Here is an 8,913-nt window from a genome sequence, read left to right as displayed (position 1 = left end):
GAATATTGTTGGGGCACAAGCAAAGGCCAATCATCCAAAGCAGCTCTAGATGTTCTAGATGTCCTGCTGCTCAAGCAAGGAGGAAAGCGTCCATTTTGGGGAGACTTACTACTTTGAGGTGCAGCTGATTCTGCCTCTCCTTTTGCTCAGTTGTCTGGCCACAGACTGAGAGCTTCCTCCTGGGGCATTTGGTTAAATTATTGGTAACATTGCATTATTGTTTGGGTGGTTTGTAACAACATTGTTACAGGACTACTATTTAGAAAGTTCATTTTCCTTTTGCAACATTCTTTTAAAAAAATATCATTCTTATGTACTATATTATAGTATTTTAATTTTGCCATCTTCACTGTGAAACTCTTATTCGTTGCTCATTTTGGTAATACACAGCTAACACAGCCTACTTATTTATTCAAATGTTTTGTTATTCATCTATATGTTAGTTAACTTGAAATTCTGATTTGGAAAAAATAAATCACCATAGATAATAATGGTAGCTCAGTGGGTTGATAGTCAGGCACCACTTTGGTGTGTTTGACCTGTATTAATTCATTTCATTCTCTCCAACCTTATCCCCTCTGTCCCAACCCAACCTGGCCTTCAGTCTGAATTGGGTGGATATTTTAAACCTCAATATATAATATATAATAAGTGCTATAATTCAGAACTTTGAACCACACTTAATTTCTTACTCGGGCCATGCTCATGACATTCACATGCACTCTTGTCACTTTCTGATAGTTACTTCATGCAAGTAGCCATTAGGTAGCTCTTTGGTCATAGTCCATGTGATTCAGTTGTGTTCACATCCTTTTGATGTTTTATACATCCCAGTAGACTGTGTGGGTATTTACTAAGTAAACTCCAGGCAAAACTATCAGGTGGAATGTAGAAGGGATTCACTATTTTAGAAGCAACACTAATACCCAACGTGGGGCTTGAACTTACCACCCTGGGGTCAGGACCTGAGCCAACTGAGCCACCCAGGCCCGCCACTGCTCTTGTTTTTTAGAGGCATAAAAACTGAGGCTTGGGCAGCCCCGGTGGTGCAGCGGTTTAGCGCCGCCTGCAGCCCAGGGCGTGATCTGGAGACCCTGGATCAAGTCCCACATCAGGCTCTCTGCATGGAGCCTGCTTCTCCCTCTGCCTGTGTCTCTGCCTCTCTCTCTCTCTCTCTCTCTCTGCATCTCTATGAATAAATAAATAAAATATTTTTAAAAAACCTGAGGCTTAAGAGAGGTCAAGTGTATCAGCTGAGGTCTCCTGGCTCATAAGTGAAAGAGGCAGGAGGAGAAACTGGGAGACCTTAGGAACTCTTTAGTGTAATGTTCATTTTGCTGGCAGGATATTAGAATCATCCCCCAGAAAGTGGTCACCTGGTCCTTTTACTCACCTTACCATAATAGCTGTGTTTACAACAGAACTTAGGTCATGCCTGAAAATAGTAATCAATATATTTTATCAGGCCAAAATCCATTTCAAAGTTGCTTGAGCATGTTACATCACAGCATATTACTATATGGTACAACCTCCTACCATCCCTATTGTACCATTTTCCAAATATATGTAGTGTTAGAAAGAGAACCACACCAGGCCTAATACCTAATCAAACTGCAGTTTCAATCCCCCCCTCCCCCACGCCAAGGCCCCGAACTAGTCTTAACTGGCCAGTCAGGAATATCCCTGCCAGCACCAGTGAGTCAGTTATGTGGGTCCTCTCCAATCCCAAAAGAATGTTAGGGTCATCTGCCCAAGACCCCCACAGGTCCCCCTATGAATACAATCCTTTTCTTTTTCTAAAACTTTCTTGCCCCATCCTCCCTCCAATAAAACCTTTCATTTTTATACAACCGCTTGGATTTCTTCTCCATGTGCTAAAAGGAAATGCTGCCTATTTTCATGAATCATTTAATGAAGCCAATCACACCTTCAAATTTACTTGGTTGAATTTTGTTTCTTAACAGTAGACACTCTTATGCAAAAGAAAAAATACATGGAAAAGTGTTGTTAAATTTATTCATAAGTATTTTTTCAGTGATTTATCAGTCAGTGGATATTAAAAGTGTTGAACCATAGGGGTGCCCGGATGACTCAGTTACACATCTGACTCTTGGTTTCAGCTCAGGTCAGGATCTCAAGGTCCTGGGATCAAGCCCCATGCTGGGCTCTGCACTCAGGGTGGAGTCTGCTGGGGATTCTCTCTCCCTCTGCCCCACCTCTCTCTCTCTTTAAAATAAATCTTTAAAAAGTATTGAATTATAATGTGGTTATCCTCAAAATATTTTGAGATGTCTTCATACTTGAAAATATTGGGAATATTGGTGGAAAATAGATTTGTGTGATCTGATATGGTAATCCCCAGCCAGGCTACTAAGTACCTAAAATGTACCTTCTTCTGAATTGAGATGTATGATAACTATAAAATATATAATAAATTGCAAAGACCTAATACAGTAGAATGTAAAATATCTCAATAATTTATATTGATTGCATGTTGAAGTAATATTTCAGATACATTAGATTGTATAAATATTAAAATAATTTCACTTGTTTCTTTTTACTTAATATGTTACTAGAAATTTAAAATTACTTATGTCGATATTACATTTCTATTGGATAGCACTGATCTAGATAAATATAATTGCTCTTAATTTTATCACTTTGAGACATTAGAGACTCATCAGAGTGTATGCGAAGGTATTATGCACTATAAAATATTATTCTCTCTAGGAATCTACTCTGTGCTGCCATACACACCACCCCCCTGCATTAAATTTTTTCTTATGTTCCCTTATTGTCCATGTGTTTGAATTTATGATGACTTATCATATTGTATAGAGCTTGTTTATTGGTCTCTTCTGCTAGCCTTTGAGCTTGTGGGCAAGGACTGTTTTAGAATTTATGTCCACGATATACACTCCATAAATAGTTCATAAGTGAATGAGTTAAAATAATTTGCTCAAGGCTGTATTGATGTAGTTTTGGAATGTTTGTGAGGACCAGAGTTGACGGCCAAGAAAGAATTCTTGAGACATCTTTAGAGCAAAAATGTGATTTTATGAAAGCCCAGGGACAGGACCCAGGGGCAGAAAGGGCTGCTGCCTCAGGATTGTGAGGGGCAGCTGATTATATAGTTTGGTGTTGGGGGAGGTGAAGGTAAGGGAAGTTTCTAAAAGGACTTTCTTATGCTAGACTCCCAGGATCCCAGAGGCCTGGTTATGGTCAAATAAGGTTATTTTCCCTCTAGCCAGGTATCAACATTAAGCTTGGGATTTCCTGGAGGAAGTTTATACTCTACCTGCCTCAAGTATTTGTCAATGGGCTACAGGTTATAAGAGGTTATTTTATTTGCATTTCCTTCTGCCTTTCTTTTCCAAGTGAGTACAACTCAAGGAAAAGCAGCAGAGATCAAAGTAAACCTAAATTTGATACATTATGACAATGCAGCCTATATTGCAAAGATTAGAATGATTTTAAGCTGTCATCTTTAAAAATGCCCATGTTGGGATCCCTGGGTGGCGCAGCGGTTTGGCGCCTGCCTTTGGCCCAGGGTGCGATCCTGGAGACCCGGGATCGAATCCCACATCGGGCTCCCGGTGCATGGAGCCTGCTTCTCCCTCTGCCTATGTCTCTGCCTCTCTCTCTCTCTGAGACTATCATAAATAAATAAATAAATAAATAAATAAATAAATAAATAAATAAAAATGTCCATGTTTCCAATATTTATGTAATCTTGTTTACTTTGGGCCTGGGGAGTACTCAACTTTCTAAGTCACCTAAAGTTTTGTTTATTTATTTATTGCACTTTTTCAAGGTTTTCCAATAATTCTACTATGGACTCAGCTGTCCAGGGTCCCCCACATGATTGCTGTCTGGAGAACCTCAGGAAGAGCCTTCCCTGGACCTACCTCAGCTTTTCAGATCCTAGAAATCTTTTATCTCTGCCTCCTTTGTCAGGAAATACAGAAAGAGCAAGGTCCCCTTTGTCTTGTATTTGCCCACATGTGACTATCTTTCAACAATCATAAGGTCTTTTCTTAGGATTGTGATTCCTTTTGTACTAAGTTCAAGGGGGCAGGTCAGGTGGCAGCAGCAACAACTTGAGCCTCATTTTGGTGGCATTTGACACCTGCAAGGGTAAGTCTCTCACAGCAGGAGGCCTCCCAAAATTGGAGTTGTGGGACTGCTAGAGGGCATGTGCTCCAGGGAGGTCCCAGGCAAGAGGCAAAGGGGAAGCTCACAAGACTAGGTGATTGCACAACAGCTGGATGGGGAGCCTCTGAGTCAGGGAGCAAGGACAGCAGCAGCAGCAAGAAGTTGGAGACTTTTATAGCCTGGAGGGTTCTCTTAGCTAGCAGAGGCTGTGTATGCAAAGCAGGCAGACTTTAAGTGGCAAACCAAAATACGGTTACTGGGGATGTATTTAAAGCAATTAGATGTGTAAAATTTTGATTTTGGCACAGGCAAGCTTTTAAGCCAATGGTTCCAGCCTCCTGTGAAGAAATGAATGGTATGAGGCCAATATACGGAGCTCCATTTAACCCATAAACATAATACCTTTATCATCCTTTTAACGCACTGATTTTTGAAATGAGAGCTGCTGAGATTTTTAATTCATATTAAGTGATTAAAGCTTACTTATTTTTAAAATATTTCTGAAGTTTAGAAAATTTGACTTTGATACAGACAACACAATTTCAAAGCTGTCATGAACATTCAGATTCTCCACATATGCCCTAGAAATCTCTTCTGCAATTACCTTGCTCAAACCCTCAGGTGTAAAATAAGCTAATTAAATCAAGTAAGCTTTCAGACTCGTTGTTTCAATGAAAAAGGTTTTACATATTAAAAAAAAAACAAAATAAAGTCTTAAGGCAGAAATATAAAGTGATTTAAGACAAATGGATGGAAAGGGAATGCTCAGAACTTGTAAGCAACGAAAAGTAGGAGGAAGAAGCTGTGATGGGGCCAGAATGTCCCAGTTCTTAATGTTCTGGGTCTTGTTTATTCCTTTTAATGAAATATTTCAAGATTTCAGGAAAGCATGTGTTTCATCCACGTACTCAGTGGTACCAGAATACATCACCCCAAAATTGTCCCTTTGGCATGTGGATTATTTTGAGCTGAAGTCCATCAAGAAACATCTTATGCAGGAAAAGCTCTAAAAACAGAACATAAGTTTTTCTTTCCCAAAAGGAAATTTCTATTTATAAAGTAAATTTCTATTTGTAGAGCTATCTCCCTCTGAAGTATCAGGAAGATGAAGACTCATAACTCCCATCAGTGAAGAAGGCAAGGACTTAAATCTGCAAAACACATGTTCCTAAAGATTTCTTGTTTACCATATTTTTCCCCTGGCCACTTTCTATGACTTTCCTCTCTCACCCAGAACCCCAAAGGTCTTTTCCTTTGTTGGTATTGAAGCCCAAGTTCTAATTACCTCTTTGGCGTAGTTGTCACTGAGGCTCCTCTTCTATACATGTATTATGCACGTTTTAATAAACTTGTTTTTCCCTTGTTACTTTTGTCCCATCTAATTTATAGGACTCCGGCTGGAGAACATTCCCTGACGCATGCGAGACAAAATAATTTCCCCCTACCCTTCTGAGTTCTTGACTGAGAGATTAACAAGAGCAAAGGAGACAAGTTTAAGGGGTGTAGTTTGCATGCACTTGGGAGAGATGGGGGGAAATGAGTTGGCTCCTGATGTGGCCTGAGCCACAGGCTTGCCAACGGTCTTCACTAAAGACAGAGAAGGTTGGGGGTGGCTGGTTCTGGGGAGGTTAGCAGGAAAAGCTCAGTAGACAGGGGAGGCCTGTTACATGGAGGGCACTGTGTGCCCTGGGCCCTACCTTCTGCTTGCTTTCCCCTTCTTAGCAAGAGTCCCACTAGGTGTGCCTAGTGATCACGTCCCTGCCCTTGATAGCTGAGCAAATTCCTTATCCCTGTCTTTGATGTCTACACCCTTGGCCAGTCTTCAACAAGAATCCCCTGCTCTCAAGAACTCCACTAAGTAATTTTACACCCACTGACCAACCCCCCTCATTCTGCTGGTTGGCTGTAAATCTTCAGCTGCCTTTGCTGTATTCAGAGTCTAGCTGCTCTGTCTCCCTGTTGCAATGCATTTATGCAACTGTCCTGAATGAAGGCTTCCTTCCCTGTGGAGATTTCAACAAGTGTCAGAATATTTTTTTCTTTAGCAATATCAAAACTTTATCAATCCAAACCTTCTTTTATACTTAATTTTTAAAAATAAAATGTTACATATGCAATATACATGTGAAAATATGTCCAATCTCATTCATAATAGAGCAATAAAATGGAAATTGTATTGAAATAGTACTTATCAACAGATTTGCAAAAATCTAAAAGTCTGACAACATACACCACTGGTGAAGCTGTACAGAAAAAAGGAACCCATGTAGACTGGATTGCAAAACGCTATGCTCCTATACAAGCAGAGGGATATTTGGCCATAGCTAGCAAACTTACATATGAATTTAACATTTGACCAATAGTCCAACTTCTAGGAATGTATCTTAGAATAAGATGTAGGTCTATGATTATTCATCATAGTGCTATGTATAATAGCAAAAGATTGGAAACCACCCAGATGTTCATCAGTAGGGAGTGTTTGAATATAGGATGATACTAGGTGAATATATTATGGTACCCCTACACAATGGAGTACTGGGAAAAACGAGGACTGTCTCTACATATATCACTATTGAGTGATTTTTCAGAATTAATTATAAGGTGAAGGGATCCCTGGGTGGCGCAGCGGTTTGGCGCCTGCCTTTGGCCCAGAGCGCGATCCTGGAGACCCGGGATCGAATCCCACATCGGGCTCCCGGTGCATGGAGCCTGCTTCTCCCTCTGCCTGTGTCTCTGCCTCTCTCTCTCTCACTGTGTGCCTATCATAAAAAAAAAAAAAAAAAAAAAAAAATTAATTATAAGGTGAAAAAAGGAAGAAAAAAGTATGCTACTATTTAAGAAAAGGGGAGATATGGATAAGTATGATTAACTGCAATTTAAAAATGAAAAAAATGAATAAAGTTTAAATCATTACCCATGCAACAGGAAGGGAGTAGAACGGAGATTTTTCAGTGTGAAGGAAGAGGAGGATGTATGATCAATGAGGTTAAATAAAACCTTGAATTTCTGAAGTGGAATTCAAGGTGAGATTCATAATGCATTTTATTATAAAAACAAATTGAAAACAAAACAAAACAAGGCCATATTACCCAGCTCTCTTCATGAAACAGGTTATCAAAACGTTACAACTCAGGAAGAATCAGCACCATAAACATTCGATTTACGGTCTTTAAACACCATTTTCCACTAAATGAATGATGGCACTTTGAATAAATGCTCATTACAGGTATGAAGTAGGAAATGTACAAAACCAGCCTGGCAAACAAAGACTCCTCTACTAGGGCCATTATGAGTGTAACCCTGAGCACTGAAGAGTGGAATTTTGCCCACCCTAAAATGTGTCTCTTTGACATAAGAATAATGTTGAGTTGGTTATTTTTAGGAAATAGCAGACACAGGATAAACTCTGAAAACCCAGGAGAAGTTACCTTTTTGTAAGTGATGTTCCTGTATATAAATGAAATCCCCGTTTGTAAGGGTCTCTTCTTGGCTGTACCAGGAAGGGGGTAGGATGACCAAATCTCTAGAAATTCTTATCAATGGAGAAGACAAATACTTAAATCTGCATAGCAGCTTTACCCTTTTCACTGTGCTTTTCTGGTGACTTCCCGTAATAGATTCCCCACCCCCAACACCTTAGGTCTTTAGCTGAAGATGGAATTTGAGGTGATGGCTTGGGCCATTTCACAGGGTCACTCAGGATTCTGCTCTCTCCCATGGTGTACGGGAGGCATACATGTTATTAAATGTTTGTTTAATGTTATTAAAGTGTTTGTTTTTCTGCGTTTAATCTTTTTGCTGCAGGGACGTCTCAGCCAAGAACCTAGAAGGGTAGAGGAGAAATTATCTTTGTTCCCTGCAGCACCAATAATGACACAAAATATGTTTAATCCCCAGATTCATAACAATAGCTATTCACTTTCAGTGTTTTTATCCACAGAATTTTTTAAAATAGTTTTTTAATAGGTCACGGTGTAATTTTATTTTCCTTTGAAATAACTATTTGTTTAGCAGTACTTATTGACCAGTTAATCGTTTTCTAATATGTAATACCAATGTCGTATCAAATACATATACATAATACATAAATATATGTCTCTTTTTTCTGGGCTCTTTATCTTGTTGCTTTGTTCATCTGTATGCTAATGCAGTAGTTTTAATACCTATGGCTTCATTATATAAGTTGCTATCTGGTAGACCAGTCCCTTCAATCTAATTCTTCCTCAAAATGGTCTTGGATCCTGTATTTTTTTTACATAAATGTGAAAAGTATTAGAACGCAACCTCAGCAGAAATATACATCCTTTTTGAAAAAATGACCAGCAACTCTAAACTGGAAATACGAAGACAAATCGAATAAATGGGTAACTGCATACATTTAACACTAAACTACGAGGTTATACAAGATTAAAAGTTAAAAAGTAGTTATTTGTTAGACCTGGATGTTATTACATGCTTTTTTTGGGGGGGGGGGGAAAGGTATTTAAGGCTTTTGCGTTTTTAAAATGTGAAATTTTCCCTAAAGGGAAGTATACTCATTATCTTATTTTTCTCGTCAGGACAAGAACTGAAAAAGAGAAATAGTCTCGACTTTAGAATGAACAGTTCTTGCCGTGTGTTTTCCCACCTATGCAGGGAGGTTCTGCAGCTTTCCGAGAAGCAGACCGGAGCTCCGAGCGGGACAACCACCCGAGCGTGCGTCCTGTTGGGAAGGTCTGAGTCACTGGGCAGACCCGGCCTCCCGGCCTCCCGGCCTCC

Source organism: Canis lupus, chromosome 5, assembly GCF_003254725.2.
Source record: "Canis lupus dingo isolate Sandy chromosome 5, ASM325472v2, whole genome shotgun sequence".
NCBI lineage: Eukaryota > Metazoa > Chordata > Mammalia > Carnivora > Canidae > Canis > Canis lupus.
The sequence above is the reverse complement of the archived record's forward strand: the minus strand, read 5'-3'. Positions refer to the sequence as shown.